General features: G+C 42.3%; 1 pseudogene; it reads left to right on the top strand.

The window, feature by feature from the left end:
* The first annotated feature begins 498 nt into the window (after positions 1–498).
* Positions 499–7,841, top strand: LOC129620724 (olfactory receptor 5W2-like; annotated as a pseudogene).
* Positions 7,842–27,709: the final 19,868 nt, after the last annotated feature.

Below are 27,709 nucleotides of genomic sequence, written 5' to 3'. Positions count from 1 at the left end.
AGTATTTTGAAGAGGTAAAGGGAGTTAAATTTAGTAAATTTACTCCTTGAGATAAGGAGAGCAATGCTCAGAGAAGAGCTTGTAGAAAGTAATTTACCTCTTGAATGACATCTAGATTTATATAAAACTTTCTCAAACGTTTATCCTATAAAATTTTTGTTGCTGCATAATAGATAACTATCCTTCCTTAAGAGTGGATATTCATGATCTGAATAATTTTCTAAGTATAAAAAAGACAATTAGAGAGAGAAACTTTTTCATGTTTTATATTATTTTGCAGATGTGCAGAATTGGTACACATCCATGTGTTATTTTCTTGATCATTTTCTTAAAAGTTTACCTAAGAACTAAGAAGAATGGATACAGGAATTGCTCCTCTATGACTGATTTCACTTTCTTGGGGATAACACTGAGAACAAAGTGATCCTATTTACCATGTTTCTCCTTGTTTATCTCATCAGTCTTTTGGCAAATCTTGGAATGATAACCCTGATTAGGATGGATCCCCAGCTGCACACGCCCATGTGCTTTTTCCTCAGCCACCTCTCCTTCTGTGACCTCTGTCTTTCCACAGCCATCGGCCCAAAGATGCTGATGGACCAATTTGCTAAGAAGAAATTAATTCCCTTCTATGGCTGTGCTCTGCAATTATTGGTGCTCTATACCTTTGCAAATTCTGAGTGTCTCCTGCTGGCAGTGATGGCTTACGACCAGAAGAAGGCCATCAGCAGCCCCTTGCTCTATGCGGTCAGCATGTCCAGCGGGGTGTGCTCCCTGCTCATGGCTGGGGTATATCTGGTGGGAATGGCAGATGCTCTGATACACACGACATTAGCATTCCACTATGTTTCCACTTCCCTGGTGGGTCGGACAGTAAAGCGTCTGTCTACAATACGGGAGACTCGGGTTCGAGCCCTGGGTTGGGAAGATCCCCTGGAGAAGGAAATGGCAATCCACTCCAGTACTATTGCCTGGAAAATCCCATGGACAGAGGAGCCTGGTAGGCTACAGTCTATGGGGTCGCAAAGAGTCGGACATGACTGAGTGACTTCACTTTCTTTCTTTCTATGTTTCTGTGGGTCAAATGAGATTAACCATTTTTTCTGTGATTTACCTCCACTTTTTTTCCTTTCTTGCTCAGGTGCACAGGTCAATGAGTTAGTGATATTCACTGGTTTTGGTTTTTATTGAACTGAGAACTATTTCAGGAGTCCTTGTCTCTTATTTTTATATCATCCTTTCAGTCTTGAAGATCCACTCTGCTGAGGGGAGATTCAAAGCTTTTTCCACCTCCACCTTCCATTTAACTGCTGTGGTGATTTTTCCAGGGAACTTTGCTCTTTATGTATTTCAGGCCAAGTTCATCCTACTCTCTAGATGAAGACAAAATGACCTCTTTGTTTTACACTCTTGTGATTCCCCTGCTAAATTCTCTTATATTTAACCTACGAAACAAGGATGTAAAAGAGGCCTTAGTAAAATTGAAAGCTATATTTTTAAATATTTGTATTGTGCACATGTGCACAAAACCACACACATATAGTAACTGTGTAATTAAAATTATATGGCATGACACATGAGAAACAAGTTTCTCAAATTCCTAAGTGAATAATTATTTGTATTAAACTCCACTGTTAAGACTGGAGGAGGAAATGGCAACCCACTCCAGTATTCTTGCCTGGAGAATCCCCAAAGAGAGAGGAGCCTGTGCTGAGTGACTAAGCACAGCACCGCTGTTAAGAAATATTGCAGTTTTCTTCAGATTTCATACTTAGTATGTGGGCAGGGTTTAAATATGGCACTTACTGTTTTTGAAAAAACCTTTTGACTTTTCTACTTATGCTAATTTTTGATTTATTTGTCATTCAAACATTATTTCAGTCTCACTAAAACATTATGCAATGTCTTAAAGATTTTGTCTTAAAGTAAATCTAAGATTTACCGAGCAATCTTTCATTCAGGTTTTTTATACTTTATAGTACATCTTATAGATTCTATACTAATGAATTTAACCTGGTACTAGCATTAGACATTAATGAACTAAGCAGTTTAGCAATAAATGAACCACAAAATCATCATGGGATAAAAAATTGGAGGGCATTTGTGAGACATTATGGCATGTTAGGAAAAGTTCTCCTTGTGGAAGAAGCTACAAATTTATAAAATTCTTATTTTATATAAAAGATGTATAGGTTTCTATTCCTACCATATTTTATCAATTCACCAAACTCTTTTAGAACTGTTGCTCATAAAAGGCAGCCTAACTGAAAATATTGTCTGAAAATTAAATTCTAAGACAAACAGGGCATCAGTGGATTGGCAAGTATTGTGTAGTAAATAAACATGTAATCTAGTTAATTTGTCTCCATTCAAATGAAAGATGTATATTACAGCATCTAAAGACTGATTTGACCTACATATTGGTCCATTTTATTGGATCTAATAAATCTGATATGAAAAAAAGAAAAAAATAAGCCCATTAAATGGAAGTCAAAAATAGTATTTACAGCAGACAACATTTGATTAATAATAGGCTTCCTTGTCTGGAACTGGATAACTTAAAGAAGAACTGAATTTTTTTTTTAGGAAATTCACAATTCAAGTCCAAGTTGTGGCAATGCCATGGAGATACTCTTCTATTCCACGAAAATTCTTGAAATTCCACGAAAATTCTTGAAATTCCACAAAAATAGGGACCAGCATATCAAAAGACTCGGATGTATTCTAGGCTGTCTACTTCAGTCCTCATCACTAACTTTCCTTCTTCTTTCCATAGTACATCCCTCTTACACATCACCAATGACTGATGGAAAATATCTGTAACGTCAGTTGTTACTTCTTTTCTTTCATTTCTAATTTTATTGACGAGTCTTCTCTTTGCTACTCTTGATGAGTCTGACTGAAGGTTTATCAACTTTACATTCTCAAAGAACCAGCTTTTAGTTTCACTGACCTTTGTTATTATTTTCTTTAAATTTTTCATTTATTTATGCTCTGATCTTTATGTTTTGCTTCCTTCTATTAACTTCGGGTTTTGTTTATTCTTTCTCTAGTTGCTTTAGGTGTAACATAAGGTTATTTATTTGTGATTTTTCTTGTTTCCTGAGGTAAGACTGTATTGCAGTAAGCTTCCTTCTTAGAACTGTTTTTTGCTGAGAACCTTTGGTTTGGGATTGTCATGTTTTGCTTGTCATTTGCCTCTAGGTATTTTTTGATTTCCTCTTTGTTTTCTTCAGTGATCCATTGGTTGTTTAGTCACATATTGTTTAGCCTCCATATGTTTGTGTTTTTTACAGCTTTATCTTGTAATGGATTTCTCATATTGTTGTTGGAAACAGATGCTTGTTATTATTTCAATTTTTAAAAATTTACCAAGGCTTGGTTTGTGATCCATGATATGATCTACTGTGGAAAATGTTCCATGTTTACTTGAGATGAAAGTATATTCTGCTTCTTTCAGATGAAATGTCCTACAAATATCAAATCTAATGTGTCATTTAAGACTTGGTTTACTTATTAATTTTCTGCCTGGATGATCTGTCCATTGGTGTAATTTGAGTGTTAAAGTTCCCCACTGTTGTTGTGTTATTGCCTATTTCCCCTTTTATAGATATTAACACTTGCCTTATATATTGAAGTGTTCCTGTGTTGGGTGCATATATATTTACAATTGTTATGTCTTCTTCATGGACTGATACCTTGGTCATTGTGTATTGTCTTGCCTTGTCTCTTTAAACATTCTTTATTTTAAAGTCTATCTTGTCTGATATGAATGTTGCTTTTCCAGCTTTCTTTTGATTTTCATTTGCATGGAATATCTTTTTACATCCCCTCATTTTCAGTCTGTTTGTGTCTCTAGGTCTGAAGTGGGTTTCTTTGTATATATTTTCTTAATGAGACTTAATTTGTTCAAATTCTTTGTTCAATTTTTATTAGGTTGTTTGTTGTCTTACTGTCTGTGAGGATTCTTCATATACTTTGGCTACAAGTTCTTTGTCATATCTTTATCTATATGGTTTCCAAACATTTTCCCTCAGTCTTTGAATATACATGCATTTATATATATATTCAAAAGCTTGCTTCTCTGATTTATTTTTGCACACTGTTCCACTTATCTCTTGCTACATTAACTGCATTTCATAACTAGGTAACTTAGGAGAATGACCACTGACCATGCGTGCTCAGTCATGTCTGACTCTTTGAGACCCCATGGATGGTAACCTGCCAGGCTCCCCTCCCCAAGAAATTTTCCAGTCAAGAATACTGGAGTGGGTTGCCATTTCCTACTCCAGGGGATCTTCCCAACCCAGGGATCGAACTCCTAGACATCTCCTGCTAGACAGTCAGATTCTTTTCTACTGAGCCACCTGGGAAACCCTTGAATATACATGCATTTATATATTCAAAAGCTTATTTCTCTGATATATTTTTTCACACTGTTCTAGTTATCTCTTCCTACATAAACTGTATTTCAAAACTAAATAACTTAAGAGAATGACCACTGACTCCTTATTTTGTTCTTTCTCGTATTTACTGAGATTGCATGAAATATTCAGTGGAAAGGTGGGCTAGGTTGCAAGTTCTTTAATAATTGACACTAGATGAGAATGTCTAGAAAGATGGACCCAAATTCTCCCCTTTCAGTTCATGTAATCTCAGAATGTGCCACATTGTAAAATCAGATGGCTAGTTGGAATTTCTACACGGTAATTCATGGCTTTCACACACTGTCTTCTTCAAGATGAGACCCAGAAGTGACTTACAATATTTCCGCTAATTTTGTTTGTCAAAACAGATGAAGTATGGCAAAAATTCAAAGAAGGATAAATATGCAATGCATACAATATAGATGAACCTTGAAAAGACAAGAAGGCTGATGAAAAGAATAACAACAACAACAACAACAAAACAAGCAAACTAACAAACAAACAAAAAACTATGTTGCATAATTCTGTTTTAAAGGAGGCAAAGAATTTGAAAGCACAAAGAATCAGAAAGTAGATTAGTAGTTACCAGGGCTCAAGGAGAAATGAACGGAAAGTGACAGCTAATAAATATGGATTTCTTATCATAGTGATGAAAATGTTGTGGAAGTAAATACTGGTGATAACCTAAGAACCTTAAAAATATAGTAAAAACAAAGAACTGTATACATTAGAAGGGTGAATTCTATAATGTTCACATTGCATTTCAGTAAAAAAAAAAAAAATGAACCAAGTGTGGTAATATCTTTAAATGAGATGTGAAGGAGACTCTAAAACACTATGAACAAATATCAAAAAAAAAAAAAAAAAAAAACCCACTATGAACAAATAAAAGGAAATGGAAATAATGGAGGGAGGATCTTTTTGAGTTTCAGTAGGTTTACTCTTTAACTAAAGAAGGACAAAACCATTTCAGGATAACTGTAAAGCACATAATATGAAAAACAAAACAAAACAAAACAAAACCAGTTTTCTTTTTACCATAGATCAGTTTGATGACAGTAGTAAAGTATGAAAACTCAGCCTGTGCTAAGTGGCTTATGAATTCTCAGGGGGAAATACAGAAGCAGAAATATAATTAATGAAATGTTTGCATAACATCAAAGCAAAGGGGCAGTAGCACAGGGATTTAAGTCCCAATGTACCTGGTAAAATAAGAGGCCATGTGCTTATTGTTCAACTAGCTAAGACCTGCTTATTTCAGGTAGGTTTCCAGTTCATAACTTAAAGAATATAGAAGAAAATACTTAACATTTTGAGGAAAAAAATTGTAAATTAACCATTTTGTGCCTGCCTATTCATTAAAATCTGAAATCAATGGCTAGAAATATTTTGATATCAGAATCACAAGAATCTGACATTGTTAATATCCATAATGCAATTGTTTATTTTATTTTGCTCTTTCTTCACAGGAAATATTTACTCTTTTTATCATTGGAAAAATGTATACATGAATTTAAAGTATGTTTTGCTTTATTAAAATAGAGTAGGTACCACAATAAAAATAGAAACATGTACAAATTCATCTCCATGTGAACTACATGCCATGTTTACTTAGTTCTGAGGGAAAAATATCATTGCTTATATTCTATTCTTACAAATATTAACATGTATACACATACACATATATTACAAAGAGAAAAGTCTATGCATTTTAGAAACATTATTGTCCCTCATCTTATTTCCACTTTAGTAACTAACAGGCCATTTACAATCTAAAATAATGTGAATTATACAATAAATTCGGTTGTTTCCACTTCCTTTTAGCTCTTTCTCCCCCCACTCATTAAGAGATTCACCTTTTGACAACTACCACTCCACAAAGAGGTAATGAGCATTGTGGGAAAGCAAGAATAAATTTCTAGAAAACCAGGTCAATAATACTTAATTCATGTCTCAGCAAATACTAAGTATAACATAAACTAAAGCCAGTAATATAAGTATTTTTTAGTACTAGTCATTGATATACTCACTGTTTCTGGAACTAAGTCAAATTCTCTGAAACCAATCATGCTTTTTTGAGAAACATAAAAATTGTTATCATTTTTTGTATCTAAGTGACTATTTTCAGCCCTCATAAATGCTCAGTCCTATGTCTTACAGTCTGGGTCTCTCTAACACTGGTGTCTCTTCTAGGTTTTTCTCAAGAGGTAAAGAGTTAAATTTCTCTAAAGCTACTCCCTGGGATGAAGAAACTAACACTCAGAGAAGAGCTTGTAGAAAGTAACAAACCTCATGAATGACATCTAGATTTATATCCAATTTCTCAAAGGTCTTTCTCAGGTACTTTTTTATTATTGCAGAATAGACAGCCATGTCTCTTTAAAGGGTGGGTGCATGACTGAACAGTTTTCTGAGTATAAAAAGACACTTAACAGAAAAAAAATTTTGTCTTATGACATTTTGTAGATGCTAGTGTTACACATGCAAGTATCATTTTCTTGATTATTTTCTCCAAAACTTTGCACAAGAAAAAAGAAGAATTGACACAGAGAATTGCTCCTTCTTAACTGAATTCATTTTCTTGGAATTACTGATAACACCAAGACCAAAGTGATTCTGTTTACCATATTTCTCCTTGTTTATTTCATTACTCTTCTGGCAAATCTTGGAATGATAACCCTGATCAGAATGGATCCCCATTCTGCACACACCCATGTACTTTTTCCTCAGTCACCTCTCCTTCAGTGACCTCAGCATTTCCACAGCAGTTGGCCCAAAGATGATGGTGGACCTATTTGCTAAGAACAAATCAACTCCCTTCTATGGCTGCGCTCTGCAACTTTTGGTTCTCTATACCTTTGCAGATTCTGAGTGTCTCCTGCTGGCAGTGATGGCCTATGACCAGTACAAGGCCATCAGCAGCCCTTTGCTCTATGCAGTCAGCATGTCCAGCAGGGTGTGCTCCCTGCTCCTGGCTGGCATTTATCTGGTGAGTATAGCAGACACTTTGATACACATGATATTAGCATTCCGCTTATGTTTCTGTGGGTCAAATGAGATTTTTTGTGATGTTGCTTCTCTTCTATTTCTATCTTGCTCAGATACACAGATCAATGAGTTAGTGATATTCACTGTTTTTGGCTTCATTGAACTGAGTACAATTTCAGGAGTCCTTGTCTCTTATTGTTATATTATCCTATCAGTCTTGAAGATCCACTCTGCAAAAGCAGGGTTCTGAGCTTTCTCTACCTAGATCTCTCACCTAACTTCTGTGGCAATTTTCCAGGGAACAATGCTCTTTATGTATTTCAGGCCAAGTTCTTCTTACTCTCTAGATCAAGACAAAATGACTTCTTTGTTTTACACCCTTGTGATTCCCATGTTAAACCCTCTGATTTATAGCCTAAGAAATAAGGATGTGAAACAGACCCTGAAAAAATTAAAAAATAAATGGCTTAAAAATTTATATTATGCATATGTGCACACATACACATCCATACATATATAGTGATTCCTGATTTATTAAAAATAAATGGTAGGTTATGAGAGAAACAGAATTTCTATTTGAGGTATATTGCTATATCCCCCACCTGTCATGCTTTCTCATATTTCCAGAATGTGTTTCTGGGAAAAAAACTAAAAAACAAAACTTTTCTGACTTTTTAAGTATGTTAATTTTTGTTCAGTTTTCAGTCAGGCACTATTTAAATTACACTATTTAAATAAGATTTATAGTGCATTTTATTCATTGATTGAGCTTTTCAGTTCTTTATGTACTACATAAATCTTATAGCTTCAGTTCAGTTCACTCGCTCAGTCGTGTCCAACTCTTTACGACCCCATGAATTGTAGCACGCCAGGCCTCCCTGTCCATCACCAACTCCCGGAGTTCACCCAAACCCATGTCCATCGAGTCGGTGATGCCATCCAGCCATCTCATCCTCTGTGGTCCCCCTTTCCTCCTACCCCCAGTCCATCCCAGCATCAGTCAACTGAGTCAACTCAATGAGTTGACTCATTTCCAATGAGTCAACTCTTCACATGAGGTGGCCAAAGTACTGGAGTTTCAGCTTTAGCATCAGTCCTTCAAATGAACACCCAGGACTGATCTCCTTTAGAATGGACTGGTTGCATCTCCTTGCAGTCCAAGGGACTCTCAAGAGTCTTCTCCAACACCACAGTTCAAAAGCATCAATTCTTCAGCATTCAGCTTTCTTCACAGTCCAACTCTCACATCCATATATGACCACTGGAAAAACCATAGCCTTGACTAGACAGATCTTTGTTGGCAAAGTAATGTCTCTGCTATTGAATAGGCTATCTAGGTTGGTCATAACTTTCCTTCCAAGGAGTAAGCATCTTTTAATTTCATGGCTGCAATCACCATCTGCAGTGATTTTGGAGCCCAGAAAAATAAAGTATGACACTATTTCCACTGTTTCCCCATCTCTTTGCCATGAAGTGATGGGACCAGATGCCATGATCTTAGTTTTTTGAATGTTGAGCTTTAAGCCAACTTTTTCACTCTCCTCTTTCACTTACATCAAGAAGCTTTTTAGTTCCTCTTTACTTTCTGCCATAAAGGTGGTGTCATCTATATATCTGAGGTTATTGATATTTCTCCCAGCAATCTTGATTCCAGCTTGTGCTTCTTCCAGCCCAGCATTTCTCATAATGTACTCTGCATATAAGTTAAATAAGCAGGGTGACAATATACAGCCTTGACACACTCCTTTTCCTATTTGGAACCAGTCTGTTGTTCCATGTACAGTTCTTCTTTTTTTTTTTTTAATTTTATTTTATTTTTAAACTTTACAATATTGTATTAGTTTTGCCAAATATCAAAATGAATCCATCACAGGTATACATGTGTTCCCCATCCTGAACCCTCCTCCCTCCTCCCTCCCCATACCCTCCCTCTGGGTCGTCCCAGTGCACCAGCCCCAAGCATCCAGTATCATGCATCAAACCTGGACAGGCGACTCATTTCATACATGATATTATACATGTTTCAATGCCGTTCTCCCAAATCTCCCCACCCTCTCCCTCTCCCACAGAGTCCATAAGACTGATCTATACATCAGTGTCTCTTTTGCTGTCTCGTACACAGGGTTATTGTTACCATCTTTCTAAATTCCATATATATGCGTTAATATACTGTATTGGTGTTTTTCTTTCTGGCTTACTTCACTCGGTATAATAGGTTCCAGTTTCATCCACCTCATTAGAACTGATTCAAATGTATTCTTTTTAATGGCTGAGTAATACTCCATTGTGTATATGTACCACAGCTTTCTTATCCATTCATCTGCTGATGGACATCTAGGTTGCTTCCATGTCCTGGCTATTATAAACAGTGCTGCCATGAACATTGGGGTACACGTGTCTCTTTCCCTTCTAGTTTCCTCAGTGTGTATGCCCAGCAGTGGGATTGCTGGATCGTAAGGCAGTTCTATTTCCAGTTTTTTAAGGAATCTCCACACTGTTCTCCATAGTGGCTGTACTAGTTTGCATTCCCACCAACAGTGTAAGAGGGTTCCCTTTTCTCCACACCCTCTCCAGCATTTATTGCTTGTAGACTTTTGGATCGCAGCCATTCTGACTGGCCATGTACAGTTCTAACTGTTGCTTCCTGACCTGCATATAGGTTTCTCAAGAGGCAGGTGGTCTGGTATTCCCATCTCTTCCAGAATTTTCCATGGTTTATTGTGATCCACACAGTCAAAGGCTTTGGCATAGTCAATAAAGCAGAAATAGATGTTTTTCTGGAACTCTCTTGCTTTTTTGATGATCCAGCAGATGTTGGCAATTTGGTTCCTCTGCCTTTTCTAAAACCAGCTTGAGCATCTGGAAGTTCATGGTTGACGTATTGCTGAAGTCTGAGTTGGAGAATTTTGAGCATTACTTTACTAGCGTGTGAGATGAGTGCAATTGTGCAGTAGTTTGAGCATTGTTTGGCATTGCCTTTCTTTGGGATTGGAATGAAAACTGACCTTTTCCAGTCCTGTGGCCACTGCTGAGTTTTATATCTTAAATGGTACTAAATATAGGCAAGTACTAATAATGTATTAACTAAACAGTCAAGTAAATTATGATAAGCCTGAAATTCATCATGGGATAACACATGGTGGTCTATTATTCAAAAACAAAAATATCTAAAACTGGTCTAAAGGAATGGCATCTTTGGATATTCAGTCAAATCAGAAAAGGATTCAATTTTTACATGAAAAAATAGCAGGCAGAGCATCTGACAGTTACTCCCATCTTGAAGTGTACAAGTGCATGCCTGTTAGAAGTCATAATGGCTACAACATGGAAGAACCATGAGGAGCATATGCTAAGTGAAATAATTCATACAGAGGAAGACAAGTACTGTACGGTCTCACATAGAGGAAGAATCCAATTGTTCAAACACAGAAATAGAGAATAGATTGGCTGTTGCTACAGGCTGAAAGGTGGGAGCAATGGGTGATGTTGGTCAAAGTTTACAAACTTTCTGTTACTCAATGAATAAGTTCTGGGGGTCTAATGTGCATCGTGACTCTAGTTAACAGTTGTGTATTATAAGACTGAAATCTTCTGAGAGAGTAGACCTTAAGGGTTTTCATGGTATGCATACTCAAAATGATAGCTATGTAAATTGATAAATATGTTAACTAACTTTATTGTAGCAATTATTTCAGAATGTAACATATATTATATATTCATGCCCTATACCATATGCATGGTATTTGTCAATTTTATCTGAATACAGCTTGAAAAAAAGAGTAAACGCAGATAAAAGACAGTGGACAGAATCATGGTAAAGTATATAATTGTGCTTCATTATCAACTATCGATTTTTCTGTGACTCTCTCCACACCAATTTCCTTTCCTTTTTCCTATTCTTAGCTCCGGTTAAATACCCCTCTTTGTCTCTTTATGGCTCACAAAAAACCACCTATTTAAAAGATAACTTTGTATCAGCTTGTTTATCAGAGTTCTTTGCTAAAGATTGAGCATTGCATTATGTAAACAAAACACTACATGTTGTCTGGAAGGTCAAATAATCAAATATGTAATAAACTAAAAATAGAAGACAACACTTTTTCACTGCTAATTATATGTCAATACAATTATATGTCAATACAAAATTGGGCTTCCTGGTGGCTCAAGATGGTAAAGCATCCGCCTGCAATGTGGGAGACATGGGTGCGATCCCTGGGTCAGGAAGATCACCTGGAGAAGGAAATGGCAACCCACTCCAGTCTTCTTGCCTGGAAAATTCTATGGACCGAGGAGCCTGGTAGGCTACAGTCCACGGGGTCTCAAAGAGTCAGACATGACTGATCAACTTCACTTTCACTTTAATACAAAATTAAATGAGGGCTTGATAAGTAGTTTAAAAATGTATATCAGAATACAGTTAACATATTGAACGCATATACACAAGTTTGTTTGGAAGGTGCATAAAATGGTTTTGGACTACTATAAAAACATGCTTATTAATTTCTCTAGAAAGAATAAGTTCTAAGTTATTGCTATTTGGCTCTTTCATCTGCCTTTTATCTGGTGTCCTGAAGGCTAAAACACTAAATTAGTTTGTTGAGAAAGCTAGGATGGGACCATGTATTTAAAATTCCATAATGTACTGAAAGAGACTTATATTTATCCATTTTAAAAGCCTCTGATGGTCTTCAATTTTCTAGGTGCCACTGTAAAATGTCCTTATGTGACAATATTTCAGAATGGAAAAATAAAGCCTACATAATTCCTCTGTTTTTCAGGGTGGTATTTGTGAAACATTATGACATGTTAAGAAAAACACTCATGATTAAAAAATTCGGATAATTCTTGCATAATATGAAAGACTTATATGTGTGTACTCCTGGCATACTGTATCAATTCACTCAAACTTCTTTTGACTTGTTGCTTATGAATAGCAACATGGCAGCAAACATGGTCAGAAATAGAGTTAATCAAAATAGGGTGTCAATGAAAGTGAAAGTGAAGTCACTCAGTCATGTCTGACTCTTTGCGACCCCATGGACTGTAGCCTACCAGGCTCCTCTGTCCATGGGGTACCATTAATTCAAAGAGTAATAAACATGGATCTAATTAATCCATCTTCATATATATGATCAGTTTTATGTCAGCATCTAAAGACTGATTCAATATGAGTACTAGCCCTTTTTATTGTATCTAGTGAGTAATATGTAAATAGAAGAAAATTTTAAGCCCATTAAATGGAATTCCAAAAATAGAACTGACAGTTTCAGTTGATTGAAGGCTTCCTCTTCTCGAAGAAATAAATGAGAAATTATGGAGATTTTTTATTTTTAGATACTTTCTAAGTCAGATAAGAATTTGGGCAAAATGATTCTTCTTTCTTGATGTTAATCTGTGAAGAAAAAAGGGAACAATACATCAAAAAATTTATTCTAGCCTGTTAATGTCAGTATTCTTCATTCTTTACCATTTTAATGTATTCATATCATATTATCCTCATACATGCACCAATGACTCTTGGAAAATATCATTGTGCAAATACAATTTATCAATGACATATGTAATATTTTAATATTACAGTCAAATTGACCCCTTTCTTCATCCTTGCCACTGAAATACTTAGCATAAACATGGCAATCACCGACTCAATGGCATGAGTTTGAGCAAGCTCCAGGAGTTGGTGACGAACAGGGAAGCCTGGCGTGCTGTAGTCCATAGGGTTGCAAAGAGTCGGACACGACTGTGACTGAACTGAACTGAAACATGGCAAGGCAACGTTAGATTTGGTAAATGTCTAATGCAGAGAACAGACACACTCATACTTGTTATAGACTGTACAAGTATACTCGTTACAAATAGAACAGCAGTAATGTTCAATACACAAATAAGTAGGAGCATCTGGGTTAAAGCTAGAGGCAGAAATCTTTAATGTCCCAAGATGTCTTTCTCTGTAGTTAGAACCATGCTACGAACAAGGCAGGAACACCACTCTAAATACCTCATTCTTGCTTTCTATTCTTCAGATCACCCTGTGCAGAAGAGGGATTTAAGCTAGATTACCTCTAAGGTTCTTTCCAGGTGATATGATCTGCCTCTATAGAATATGACTCTACTGTTGTGTAAACCCATCCCTATAATTGGAAAGAATTGAAAAAAAAAAGTCACTTCACATTGAATCAAAGAATTGATCAGAATATATAGGCCAGATAGCTCAGTTGGTAAAGAATCTGCCTGCAATGCAGGAGACCCCGGTTCGATTCCTGGGATGGGAAGATCCCTGGTCCCTTGTGGCTCAGCTGGTAAAGAATCCGCCTGAATTGTGGGAGACCTGGGTTTGATCCCTGAGTTGGGAAGATCCCCTGGAGAAGGGAAAGGCTACCCACTCCAGTGTTCTGGACTGGGGATGGACTGTGTAGTTAGTTCATGGGGTCACAAAAAGTCAAACATGACTGAATGACTTTCACTCTCACTCAACCTGAAATTTCAGTTACATTAAGCCATAAATACACTATGAGATTCAGTAGGACAAAAACTTTCAAAAACAGCTGTTTTACATGCCCTGTTATCCAAGTTCAAAATCTCATGGATTCCTTATGAGGGTAACAGGCAGGAAGGCTAGGGATCCCCAAGCAGAGGAAATAAACTGCAAGTGGCAGACTTCTTTTTTTTTTCCTTCTCTATACAAAATTAAAAGGAGGTTTCTTTTAAATTCTGTGTTGTCAGGAGGACCCCTGGTTCAGCCTGAACTTAACTTTTCTCAAACCTTGAACTGATAATGACTCAACAGATCCATATGTCTTACTCATGGAAATGTTCTCTTAAGCTATGCTAATGAAACTATGTGTTTGCTTGGAAATCTGCCTTTCTTGAAGGTTCATGTCAGTTGTTTTATGGCTGGGGATGACTCACCTTGTGCCCCATGCTATCTCAAAATGCATGTTGGGGGAGAAGGGCCTGATGCAACTCTCTGTTTTGAGGTGATTCTTTAACAGATATGTAACTCCTTGGTAAAAGCTAGCAAGAGGGCCACTTTTTCTGCCCCCTTCTGATGTCTATGTCAGAGCTTCTTCTATCCCTCTATACTTTAATAATACTTTATTACACAAAAGCTTCAAGTGATCAAGCCTTCTCTCTGATTCCAGATCAAAATCCTCTCCTCTGGAGGTCACAAATTCTGGAGTAGCTCATGGCTTGAGGCTGCAGACTTTAACTTATAGAAGTGGATATACAACGTTATTAGTGCTCAAGTAAATGGAAGTGAAATAAATTGTTAAGAGTTGTGTTGACATTTACCAAATGGCAGAAGTACTTCTTTACATATCAAATAGTAAACAAATATCTACTATTGTTGAGGATGTGAAACAACCAGTTTTTATGCATTGACAGTAGATTGAGATTTGACACTGCACCTGGAAAAAATTCTATGTCTGAGTCACCTGTTGCTGCTGCTGCTAAGTCGCTTCAGTCGTGTCTGACTCTGTGCGACCCCATAGACGGCAGCCCACCAGGCTTCCCCGTCCCTGGGATTCTCCAGGCAAGAACACTGGAGTGGGTTGCCATTTCCTTCTCCAATGCATGAAAGTGAAAAGTGAAAGTAAAGACGCTCTATTGTGTCCGTCTGTAGCGACCCCATGGACTGCAGCCTACCAGGCTCCTCCGTCCATGGGATTTTCCAGGCAAAAGTACTTGAGTGGGGTGCCATTGCCTTCTCCGGAGTCACCTGTAGCTGGACCTATAAATGTCTTACGACTGTCAGGGGAGTGTAATCTCCTCGGTTCTGTCTCGTTAAAACAAAGATTTGAAGCGACGGATGTTAAATCCCTCAGCGCGTTACAGCTCTCAGACAGACCATGTTATAGCTCTCAGAACAGATCAGTTTTATTTAGAAAATAAAGGAAAATACATCCTCGAGTCATGAGGGCATGCTGACCCAAAAGATGCAAAGAGAAGAGAAGAGAGAGAGAACAAACACGCATGCAGGAGAGAGAGAGAGACCCCTGGCCCTTTGGCTCCTTTTTATATGTTTTTTCCTCCCACTGGGCCTGCTGTATGTAAATTGAGCTAGCCAGGAGGTCCTCACTCTGGTCCTGGGACCTTCCTTTGTTCTATTTTCCCGGGTGTTTCCCTTCCTTGTCTTTTAGCCACTGCCATTCTGTACTCCTTTTCCCTATTCTAACTACCTAACGGGACCAAAATTCTCATTCTTAGAAGTATGAAGAGTACAGAGTGAATATGTACACAAAGGGCATGCATAGAAAGGATCACCACTGTATTAATCACAGTAGCATAACACCAAAAGCAACTCATTTCTTTTAATACATTAGTTCAAGACTTTGCATACTTTCCTGAAAGTATTTAATACTGTATATTTTAGGGTTTGTAGGCCATAAAATCTTGGTATATCTAAATAGTTTTATCCTCTATCACAAAAGCAGCCATCCATAATACATGAATAAATGGTGTGTCACAGCTCCAATAGAACTTAACAGGTCAAGTGTACTGACTCCTGCTTTAGATTAGACAAATGACTTTATGATAAGTTTGTATGCTAGAAAAGTACACAGCAATGAGAATGAATAACTACATCCTCATACAAGAGCATGGGAAAACTTCACAAACATAACTTGAGTGAAAAAAAGCCAGACATAGACATAGAAGTGTAAAAGCTATATGCTTTCACTACTTTGTACCTTAAAATATACAAACTCACATATCATATGGATAATCAATTTCTGATGGATGTAGGGATGGTTTCTGAGAATCTAGTAATTTTTTATTTGATTCTGGATGCAGAAATCTTTCCATTTTTGAAAGTTTTCTTGCAGTATACAATTTTAGATGAAAATTTTTTTCTGTATGTATATTATACTTTAAAACCACCCTCTTTATTTTTTTTCTCTATGAGATTGTAAAAAAGTTAATATTTATTTTTAAGTCTAAAGTTTTCTTATATAAAATGATTATTCATGTAGATTTATGAAATTGATGCAAAGCATAATTACTAGATTATCTCAGTATTGACTGTGATAGAGTATCACATTATTGGTCTTTATATCACTGAAAGTGCTCCCTTGCTTGTATAACAGCACTGCATTCATCCACCCACTGACTCTCCTGGTCACTCTCACAGCAGTGGGGAGCTCAAATGTACTTTAATACCAGACCATGCAATGAACTCTGTGTCACACTACTCTAGGTTTGAGGAACAGACCATTATATTCTAAAAAAAGATCATCTTCTGGGTAGTATTTGCCAACATAAAATTGTTTTCGTATCAGGAGAGGCACCAGGAAAAACCTAAATAATGACTTCTTTTTTTCTCACTTGTATCTGAAGCATACATTTTCTCCTTAAGATGTTTTTTGTTTACTTAAAATCTCCATTTTTTAATGAAGCACTAATCCCATTGGGAGATATTTTCGGTTACCCACCTTGCAATTAATAATGTAGTTGCCCAAACTCAGGTTTAAATTGTTATGGGGGAAGAGAAAAAGGATGTTAGTCCACATGTTTTTGAGGAGCAGGCCTGTTAAAAAATTAACACTTGCTTCTGGCTGAACAAAATGTAACCCAAGGGATTTTTGCATCCCTGAAGATAGAGTTGTACCTGAGGGAAAAATTAATTTGGATAGGAGTAGAATTAGGTGACTGAGAACAACTCTACATACACCATATGTGTAACAGAGAAGTAAATAATGATAGCAAAACTCTTTTCAAACATAATCAGTTTCTTGATTGTGTGTGTGTGTGTGTGTGTGTGTGTGTGTATGTGTGTGCACGCGCAACCCCTGGATTGTAGCCTGCCAGACTCTTCGGCTCATGGAATTTTCCAGGCAAGAATACTGGAGTGGGGTGCCATTTCCTACTCTGGGGATCTTCCTGACCCAGGGATTGAACATATGTCTCCTGAATCTCCTGCAATGGTAGTTGGATTCTTTACCACTGAGCCACCTGGGAGCCCTTCTTAATTTTAGTGGGAAATTATTAGCAATTATATTGTCATTTGAGATTGCCTCAATGATATCTCCACAGGTTACAGTTGACATTTTAGTGTTGAGCTCCTCACAACCAAGAATGACTATGACATATAAAAAGGCATTAAAATTGCCATTAAGAATCAGTTTTACAAAATTATATATATACTGCTGCTGCTAAGTCACTTCAGTCGTGTCCGACTCTGTGCGACCCCATAGACTGCAGCCCACCAGGCTCCCCCATCCCTGGGATATTCCAGGCAAGAATACTGGATTGGGTTGCCATTTCCTTCTCCAATGCATGAAAGTGAAAAGTGAAAGTGAAGTCACTCAGTCGTGTCTGACTCCCAGTGACCCCATGGACTGCAGCCCACCAGGCTCCTCCATCCATGGGATTCTCCAGGCAAGAGCATCATACCTCAGTCCAGTATCAGGCCCTAGTCCAGCATCAGGCCCTACTCCAGTATCAGATCCTCCCACAGCATCAGGGCCTCCCCCAGCATCAGGCACTCCCCCAACATCAGGTCCTACTCCAGCATCAGACCCTAGTCCAGCATCAAAGGTTTCCCCCAGCATCAGGTCCTAGTCCAGTATCAGACCTTCCCCCAGCATCAGACCCTTCCCCAGCATCAGACCCTAGTCAAGCATCAGAGGTTCCCCCCCAGCATCAGGCCCTAGTCCCGCATCAAACCCTCCCCCAGCATCAGGCCCTAGTCAGCATCAGGCCCTAGTCCAGTCGGTGATGCCATCCAGCCATCTCATCCTCTGTCGTCCCCTTCTCCTCCTGCCTTCAACCTTTCCCAGCATCAGGGTCTTTTCCAATGAGTCAACTCTTGGCATGAGGTGGACAAAGTACTGGAGTTTCAGCTTTAGCATAAGTCCTTCCAAAGAACACCCAGGACCAATCTCCTTTAGAATGGACTGGTTGGATCTCCTTGCAGTCCAAGGGACTCTCAAGAGTCTTCTCCAACACCACAGTTCAAAAGCATCAATTCTTCGGCCCTCAGCTTTCTTCATAGTCCAACTTTCATATCCATACATGAACACTGGAAAAACCATAGCCTTGACTAGATGGACCTTTGTTGGCAAAGTAATGGCTCTGCTTTTGGTCATAACTTTCCTTCCAAGGAGTAAGCTTCTTTTAATTTCATGGCTGCAGTCACCATCTGCAGTGATTTTGGAACCCCCAAAAATAAAGCCTGGCACTGTTTCCACTGTTTCCCCATCTATTTCCCATGAAGTGATGGGACCGGATGCCATGATCTTCGTTTTCTGAATGTTGAGCTTTAAGCCAACTTTTTCACTCTCCTCTTTCACTTTCATCAAGAGGCATTTTAGTCCCTCTTCACTTTCTGCCATAAGGGTGGCGTCATCTGCATATCTAAAAGTCCATTAATTCTACACTTAAGAGGATCATTTCTTTATGTAAGGACAATATCATTTATGAATTACACACGATATGTAGTTTAGGATCCATCTACATTATGCTTGTAACTGCATGCTGCTGCTGCTAAGTCGCTTCAGTCGTGTCTGACTTTGTGCGACTCCATGGACTGCAGCCTACTAGGCTCCTCCATCCATGGGATTTTCCAGGCAAGAGTACTGGAGTGGGTTGCCATTGCCTTCTCCTGTAACTGCATAGTGATACACCAATTCAAACTTACTGCTATGGGGGAAAAACCACCATTTAATGAGACATGAAGACAAAGCACAAACCCGACTAAGGGGACACATGCTGTGGACCACAGTACTGCTATGACCAGAGCAAGTGGGGGGACGGGGGAGGGGAGATGGATGGGTAAACTACAGCCTCGGGGGCGGGAGGCTGGGGTCTGGATTGATGACGACTAAGCAGACAACAGGATGAGACAGGAAATCAAAACCAATGATGAAAGCAGACACACCGTCAGAGAACTCCAACAGCAAGGAAAACATATACACTACTTTTCTTTTACAAATACTTGGACAGCAGACCAGTTTAGATTCTTGGTTTTTTTCCCACCGCATGCCCTGCACCCTGCAGCCAGGCATCCCCAATGGAAAATGTGCTGCACTGCTTTCCCACACCATGAGAGCTGCCTTTGGTTACTTTCACAAAGCTGTCTGCTCCCTGAGAACAGAAACTTCCCTGCAGCTGCTGTGCCCAGCACAGGCCAGGCCCAACGTCACAGAGGCAGGCTCTGGCTGAGTTCATGATGACATGCTAAGCCTGTGGTCCAAATATCAAGACTAATTTGTCATTGTGCCATTGTGGAATGATTAAAGACTAGGCAGTTTAAAAAATTTTAGACCTCTGAGGTAGCAAATGTACCTGATTTTCTTCTGGGTAAAAAGAGAAAAACCAAAAAACAAACAAACAAAAAAGAAAACCAGTGTCCTGGGGGAAGGATGTGGCAGGGAGGAGGCAGACACATGCCAGAGTCATGATGCCCAGCCGGTCTCCCTCCCGCGCTGGGCCTTCGGGGCTTGGAGTGCCCACTGCTGGGCGGGCAGGAGCTAGCACATGAGGGAGCTCGCTGATTTAAAACGACGGAGGTTGCCTAAGCTCCCCCTGCCCTCCATGCTCTCATTCTCCTCGGCCCACTGCTCCATGTTCTTCTCTTCTTTGATCAACCTAAAATAGAATAAAACCCATCACCTGCCTCTGTCAGCAGAGGAACATGTCTGGACAACAAATTAGGGCTGGCATTCTGTGTGATGATTAGCAAATTGCAGAAACAGTTGCTCATTTAACATCTCAGCAAAAAGGTTCGACTCTTCCTCTTTTGAATATTCTCAAACTTAGAATAACTTAGCATTGAGTCTTACAAACTGGCCCCTGATCATTCACGTTTGATTTCACTTATTTACTCTAACATTCTGAAGGGGCCCTGGTGGCGACTCTCTTCCTGTGAGGAGATACCTGAAGTTGACAACCTTTACCTTTCCTGCTTTCAGGGCAGAGATGCATGTCAGTGCCTCAAGTCTTTTCCACTGGGAAGTGGGAACTCTGTACAATCAAAACAGCAATTCACGAACAAGCTGGAGTTTCTAAACACAAGTCTCCAGACCAGATGAAGTGCTGAGTTGATCTTGTTTGTGTGTGTGTGTGTGTGTGTGTTTTAAGGTTGTATATGTACAAATGCATCACTTGATGAACTTCTCTACCAGCTTTGTGTGAGTTTCTGGATTCATGTCAATGTGCTGCATTAACCTAGAATTCATAGTTTCTGCTCTTCTCCCCTAATGTGTTATGGATGATTTTATATAGCAGTTTAAATACACGATTATGCAAATAAAATGATTTTTGAATTAAAATACAAGATTCTTACAGGAAGTAAACTCTCCAGTTTCACTTCTACTTATACATCTTGAAAGTTTTTCACTGTTGATAACAAGTTGATGGACAGAATTTACCATTTACATCAAGTCAACTTGTTGCATAAGGAAAAGTCACTTTTACCTGACAACATGCTGTAAAAATAAAAACATTAATATATAACCGTTCCATATTTCCTGTGGGGATGGAGAAAGACAATCTTTCTGAGCTCGTCTGTGCTCAAACACGGCCCACAAAGCTGTCTGTCTCGGCGTCAAATGGGCAGGCAGCACCACCTGCGTTTGCTGGTTGTCCCATTCACCCCCTGCCTTTCCCTTGGGCTCCCCGCACTTGGCCGACAGGAACGGGCACCTCGGCCTGGGCTGATGTGACGAGAACAGTCTGAGCAGAAGCTCTGCCAGGTCCTGTGCAGGGTCACCGGCCTGCGGCCACTCTGAACATGGACTTGGGACACGGGCATAGCTGTGCGGGTGTGGCACCAGGCAGGCCTCAGGGCCTCCAGCCACCCGGCTGCACCCAGACCCAAGGCTCCCTGCTCACCACGAGGCAGGCCTTTGGATTCTATCCCGTTTTGTAAATTGTTATAACTGCTAAGACGGTGTCTAAAGAAAACATCTTAAATATACCGATGAGATGAGAAAAACGCAAACACATGTCCTTGGACCACTGTCTTACAACAAGCCAATCTTCACTCTGTATTAAATTAAAAAGGAAAATGCAGATCTGAGTGGGAATTTGCCAACCCCAAAACCCCAGCTTTTCTGTTCCAGGTGGCTTTTCACCAGAACGTGGTGGTGGGGGGGGGGGGCTCCGAGGGACACAGGAGGGTGCAGGGTCTGCAGGGGACACCACCTCGACACCTCATCCACCTTGGAGCTCAGAGCTGGGGGGGTACACCCCACAACGCCCCCCCAACAGAGTGCTGACACCACACCGTGGACAGAATGCCCTGGCTGACCGAGCTCTATAATCAAGGGCAATCTCAAAACTGAAAATTCTTGAAGCAGACCTGAAGTCAGTTTTCTTACTATGGAACACTCAGACTTCCCTAGGAGAAGACAGCTCCTCAGAGAAACTGAGTTTCTGGGGAGCTGAGTTCGGGATCACCCACCGGATCTCTTCGTTGATGGTGTCCAGCTGCTCCTGCAGCATCACAGTCAGAGTCTTGGTATTGGCCTGCCCGCTGGGCGACAGCTGAGTGGCCAAGCAGAAGAGGGTGTCGCCCTCGCTGTCAGACACACCTTAATCACTCTTGAACGCCTGGGCCATGCTGGCCAGCATGCTGGCTTGCTGCATGTGCTCCCAGTCCTGCTCCTTTAGGGTCTGCACCTGGGCACGAGAGGACCACATCTTGTCAGTGACATTCAGGGCAGCTCAAGTCTATCAGGAACCGAACACAATTTTACATGGAAGCTCTGACTGTGGATAAATGGGCCATGCTCATGAGACAATGCCATCTCTTAAGCAAGCAGTACTGAAGAAACAGGCAGGAGGAGAATCCAGTTCCTAGATGGCCTGGTGACACTCAGGTCTTAGCGTGGACAGAAGGCAATCCTATGAGGTTATTCACAAGGGTGGGCTGATGGAGTCAGAGACAAAAACAGAAAATTAAAAAAAATACATTCATCCCTCCATCAGCCAGGCTGAAGAAAAGTAAGAATAAAGAATCCTTCAGCTCTGCAGTGGCTGGGTCCCCCTCAGCGGTCATCACTGGTACTAGTTCACTGGGGAGTGCCATCCTTGCAGGCTCCCAGCCCTCCGTTTCCCAGGCTGGTCTGAACACCCACAGAAAGGAGCGAGTGGGGCAGCCAGGGGACGGGAGGGCCAGGCCCCCGCAGCTCTCCTTTCGGGGGATGGCCCCTCACACCGCAAGGGTGGCTCTGTCATCAGAGACACACGGGAGAGTGCCCGCGGGGCCCCGTGCCACCCTCCCACTCTCACACCTCACACCCTTCTCTCTGAAAACCTCCCCCCTGCCACACTGTCACCCAGCTCCTGCCTTCTTTCCCAGACATGACCTCAAAGGAACTGAGGGGCAGCCTCGAGGTGCTGGCTTGCCAGCTCCCTGTCCCCCGTGGCCAGTGCCCTTGCCCCTGTCTTTGTCACAACCCCGCCCCAGGGCTGGGCCACCTGCTTCGCTGGCTTCAGAACCACCTGCCATCATTCCTGCTCCACTCCAGCGAACCAGCTGCCTATGGGTTCACCCCCATCAGCCCAGTCAGCACGTCCTCTCCCTTCTCTCGCCTTCCAGTTGCACAATGGGAACCAACAGATTCCTCCTCCAGGGCTCCCTGCAGTGCCCACTGCGGGTCTCTGAAAGCTCCCTAGGAGCAGCCTCTACGGTCCCCCTCCCCACCCGGTCTCCAGCTCTCTGCAAGCAGGAGGTCTGCCCTGCCCCACAGGGCGGCTCCCTGGGAGCTCAAGGAACCCTTGTTACCAAGCCCCCTCCCCTCCTTGCCCTCCCCCACGCCCCCCCCAGCATGTCTCTCCCTGGGCTCCAGGCCCCGCCCTCCTTGGGTTATTCCTCAGTCCCTTGTGCCCCTTCTCAACCTTGGAATGCGGGGTGCCCCAAGGCTCTACCCTTGCACCCCATCCCTCTCCACTGGCACCTGCCTGGTAACTTTACCATGCTCGTGCCTTTAAATGCCATCTGTATGCCCACGACCCCAAGTCCACCCTGAGCTGAGTGAGACCTCTCCTTGATGCAGGCCGGAACACTCAGCTGCTCTCCTGACACGTGCCCTGGACACCCCATAGGCTCGTCCACTTCAACAGGGCTGAGGCCCGGCTCTTAGCTCCCTGCCCTGAAAGCCCTCCTCACCTCAGGAAACAGGCTTTGGCCTCGAGCTGCTCAGGCCTGAGCCCGGGGTCCTCCCTGATGAGGCCTGCTCTCTCCCTTGTCCCCGCTGGTTGACACAACCCTTTTTCTATCTCTGAGTCGCTACTTCTCTTCCTGCCTCCGAGTCTCTGGTTCAAGGTCACCCTGCTGGTGTCACCTCGCTGGCCACCCTGTTCACACACGATTGTCCCCTTCTCCTCGGACAACTCAGGCACTCTGGTCTCCTTTCCCTGCTCATTACTGTCTGACAGGCTGCATGGGTTCAAAAAGGGGTCCACAAATTCTTCCATCCTCCTCCCTTCAAGAGGCAAAAGGGGCAACTCCTGCTCAGCCCCTGAGCGAGGCAGGACTTCGCACCTCACTCTTGCAAACAGAAGTGAAGGTGTGCAGCTTTGAGACCGGGGCGTGAAAGGCCCCAGGCTACATGCCACACTCTCACTCTCAGAGGGTGTTCCGAGGAAAGCCAGGCCATGAAGAAGTCCACACAGCAGGGACCTGGGCCTGTCCCCAGCAGCCAGGTGAGCCTGAAAGCCGGCCATCCAGCCCTGGGGGGGCCTTCCCATGTCTGTGCCCTCAGGAGGCCCTCCTGCTACAATGCACAGGAACTGTGGACTGTGAGCTGCTCACTGGGAAGTCACTAAGCTTTGCAGTGATCCGTTATGTAGCAGTGGATAAAGAATGCACACGGTTTTTAATTCACTTCTGGAGTCCTACTTCTGATGATGTCTGGCCCAAACTAACTGCTTACTGAATATGGAAGCTCAGAACACAGACATGTATGAAAAAATACATGCCATGAATGAGGTGAAAATATAAAGGCACTTAAACTTCCAATGAGAATTCTTCTCACTATAAGCTGATGGTTATGTGTATCCATTTATTCATAGGACGATTTCAAAACTGTGCTAATTAGTACCATGCTGGGCCTCACAGTAGGCCGCAAGTTATCAAAATTGGTTATTTTAAGAAAAAAAAGCATGCCTTAAAAGTAAACTCTTAGCCAGAAAAAGAAATGGGAAGACGTAAAGTGATCTGTCAACGCTTTGCTCCAAACCCATCTCAGGACCACAGTGTGAGGGGGCAGGTGCCCACAAGGTGCCCACCAGGGACGGGAAGGGGGCGTTGGGGGTCCTTGCCTTGGATGGCTCGTCATTCAGTGCTGCCAGCTGGCCTTTCTGGGGGCGCCGCAGCACCGCCCCATAGCTGGAGGACTCTGCTGGCCGGTCCGCCACAGGGAACCTGAGGTCCTGGGCGCTGCCCAAGTGGGGTTGGCTGAAACACTCAGGAAAGAAGAGCGCTGTTAGAAGAAAAGAAAGCTCACTCTGTCAGTCAAGCCAGAGCCTGTCAGTTTGGAAGATGAGCAATTTCACAGCAAAAGGGCCCCCGGGAGGGCACTGCCCTCTTGGCTCCAACAGCAACAGGCCGCCCGCTGCCCCACAAACACTCAGGGCTCAGCCCCACCAGCTGGAAAACTCCCGTATGTGGGAAAGGCAGATGCGAGGGTGTGGAGCTGACTAGGACAGGATCGGCTGTCTGGGGTTGAGGTGTCCAGGGTCTGCCTGGAGCCCACTCTCAGGTCCCAGGGCGGGGCCTGCACCTGCTCTGCTTTTTCCTTGGCACCCCACCTCCCTTCCGGCCCGCGCCTGCTCTGACCTCCCTCTCCCGCATGAAGTCCGTGGATCACAATCACCTGTCTTCCTGGAACACTGTCTGCACCGCTCTCAGTGCTTCTAAAGGCGCCTCAGACAAGCTGTAGCAGAAAGGCCTTGGACCCACAGCTTGGAGCTGAGCCACATTGGTGTCTACCATTAAAGGAGAGGTGAGCATGTCACCAGACTTTGGGCTGAACAAGGCCCAGCACAGATGCTCAGGCCTGTTGGTGCCAGGAACTCACTAAGCAGGGGCCTGCTAGAGGCAGGGCGGCCCGGCCTTGACTATGAGTCGCCTGCACTGCAGGACCGCCTGGGCTCTGCTCAGTCTTGTCTCTGGGAAGAGGGTGGCGCCTTCAATGCAGGACTCCCTAAACCCGGGAGACAGAGCCCTCCTCCGAGGACAGGACACCCCATACATCTGCAGAGCAGCCAGGGTCAACCACCAGCTTAGCCTATTCAGGGTCACACGCTGCTCTGCTCCACGGTTTTGCGAGGAAAACTTTGCTGCACAGGAGATGGAGGTCTGGAATCTCCCTGACCCATGCCTGTCTTCCCTCCCATCTCCCCTCCCTCCTGATGGAACCGCTCCTTTCTCTGCTCCACTTCCACCCAAGGGCCTGGGGCCAGAGCACACTTGGGAACTAGGTGGGGGTTACGAAACAGTCCCGCTGTGGACTGCAGACCCTCGTGGGTCTCTGAGGGCCACAAAGGCCTCCAGGTTGGTCGCCCTCCAACCATCACCTCCCAGCCCCTCGCAGAGTGCAGCCTCCATCTCTCTCCCTCTCCTCACCCGAGGTTCTTTCCTTCGGGAGAAGGTCTCAGAGACAAGGTGACCAATTCCTCTGGGAGGTCCTGCTCCCAGGATGCTCAGTAATCTGCTCATCTCATTTACAAGCCAGGTGATTCCTCCCACCGCAGCCAAGGGCAAGTCATGTCTCAGTCTCCAGTCACGTAAAAAAACCTACAGGTTATTAACCTTCTGCGACTCTTCAGAAACATCAGTGTCACAGTCTGTCAGGCCCCCGAAATGAGTACACCCAAATATCAACTGGTCGGCCCCCCACTTCCAAACCTCCGCCTGTGGTTTTGAGTTTTCTCAATACTGTGACCACCACCCTCCCTGGTACCAAGTTCGACCCTAAGGAACGATGCTTGTCTCTTCCCTCTCGCTGGCCACGAAGGTACAGGCTCCTTGAGGTGCGACCATGAGCAACACCCAGTCATACTGTCCACACCAGACAGGCCCTTGTCACACTCGACAGTGCTGAGGGGAGCTGCCTGGGGGAGCGGCCTACCTGTGGTGGCGGGGAGCCCCTCACAGCCTTATCTGGTCCAGTTCAGCTCTCAGGTTTAGAATCACCTGGTCCTACGAAACAGCAAATGACACAGCCTGCACTGCTTGCTTTCCGGATGTAAAATGACTTGCACCAAAATGTGCCTAACAGGTTACATGAGTAGTTATTAACTCTGAACATTTTAATTCTGAGAAAATGTTCTCTAAGAGTCCCATAGCAAATATAAACACTCAGAACAATGTTAACCCTTATAAACCATAATAAATAGGAAGTTCCATCTCAAGTGTAGAAAAGCTTCTGGAGGAAACATGGCAAGCCATTAACAACGATGAAGTCTGTAGACAGAAGCTGGACTTGGGGGTGGGGGTTTGGGTGGGGGCTGGACAGGACTCACTCTATTGTCCTGGCTCCTCTCATTGCTTTAAACTGTCTCCATGGAGCTCACCTGCATTCCTGAGCATTCCTCACATTCATTCCTCTACAGCCCACTTCACTTCCTCACGGGGTAAAACAAGTCAAACAGGCCAAATTTCCGAGCCACTCGACTCAACCTGGCAGCTCTGTGTTGTCAGTCAGGGCGGTCACTCGCCTCGTGCAGCCCCTGAGCCCGTGAGACAGGCCGGTGCAAAGCTCGATGCGGAAATTACACAGAAGATTTTAAGTCTCACAGTGAAAAAAGAACGTAAAGTAGCCCGTTCATTTTTAGGAAATTTTAGATCGTATATGTGGCTCGTATTATCTTTCTGACAGACAGCACTGTCCACATGAAAGGCTCATGCTTTGTCTCAGCTTTTGGGTGAACCCAGAAAGGACTACTAAGAATTCTGAACCACACACAATGGCCACACACTCTAAATCCACCTATAATGCAAACACATTCAATGTTCAGAACCAGAAATGGTATACACAATACAGCAGCTGACTAGCCATAAAGAAAATATAACTCGAGTTCTGCTAAGCATCTGTAGTGACTGTAACAACAAATCCAGCTCAATTCAGCTCTTAACAAATTTCTAAACGATTTAGAGATTTAAGAACCTTGTCGTTTTGCATTTCTTCTAATTGCCTTTTCGCATTTTCAACTTCCCATAGGAGAGAATTCTGAAAAAGATACAAACAGTGCTTTAGTGTCAATTCTTACAGACGTTGCGTGGAGTGAGGGATGGCTACTCTTCTGTCTGAAAGCATAAAGCACCTCGGAATGAGTGGCAGACC

The sequence above is a fragment of the Bubalus kerabau genome, chromosome 10 (assembly GCF_029407905.1).
Source record: "Bubalus kerabau isolate K-KA32 ecotype Philippines breed swamp buffalo chromosome 10, PCC_UOA_SB_1v2, whole genome shotgun sequence".
Taxonomy (NCBI): domain Eukaryota; kingdom Metazoa; phylum Chordata; class Mammalia; order Artiodactyla; family Bovidae; genus Bubalus; species Bubalus kerabau.
Note: the sequence above shows the minus strand (reverse complement) of the source record. Positions and strands in the feature narration are given on the sequence as shown.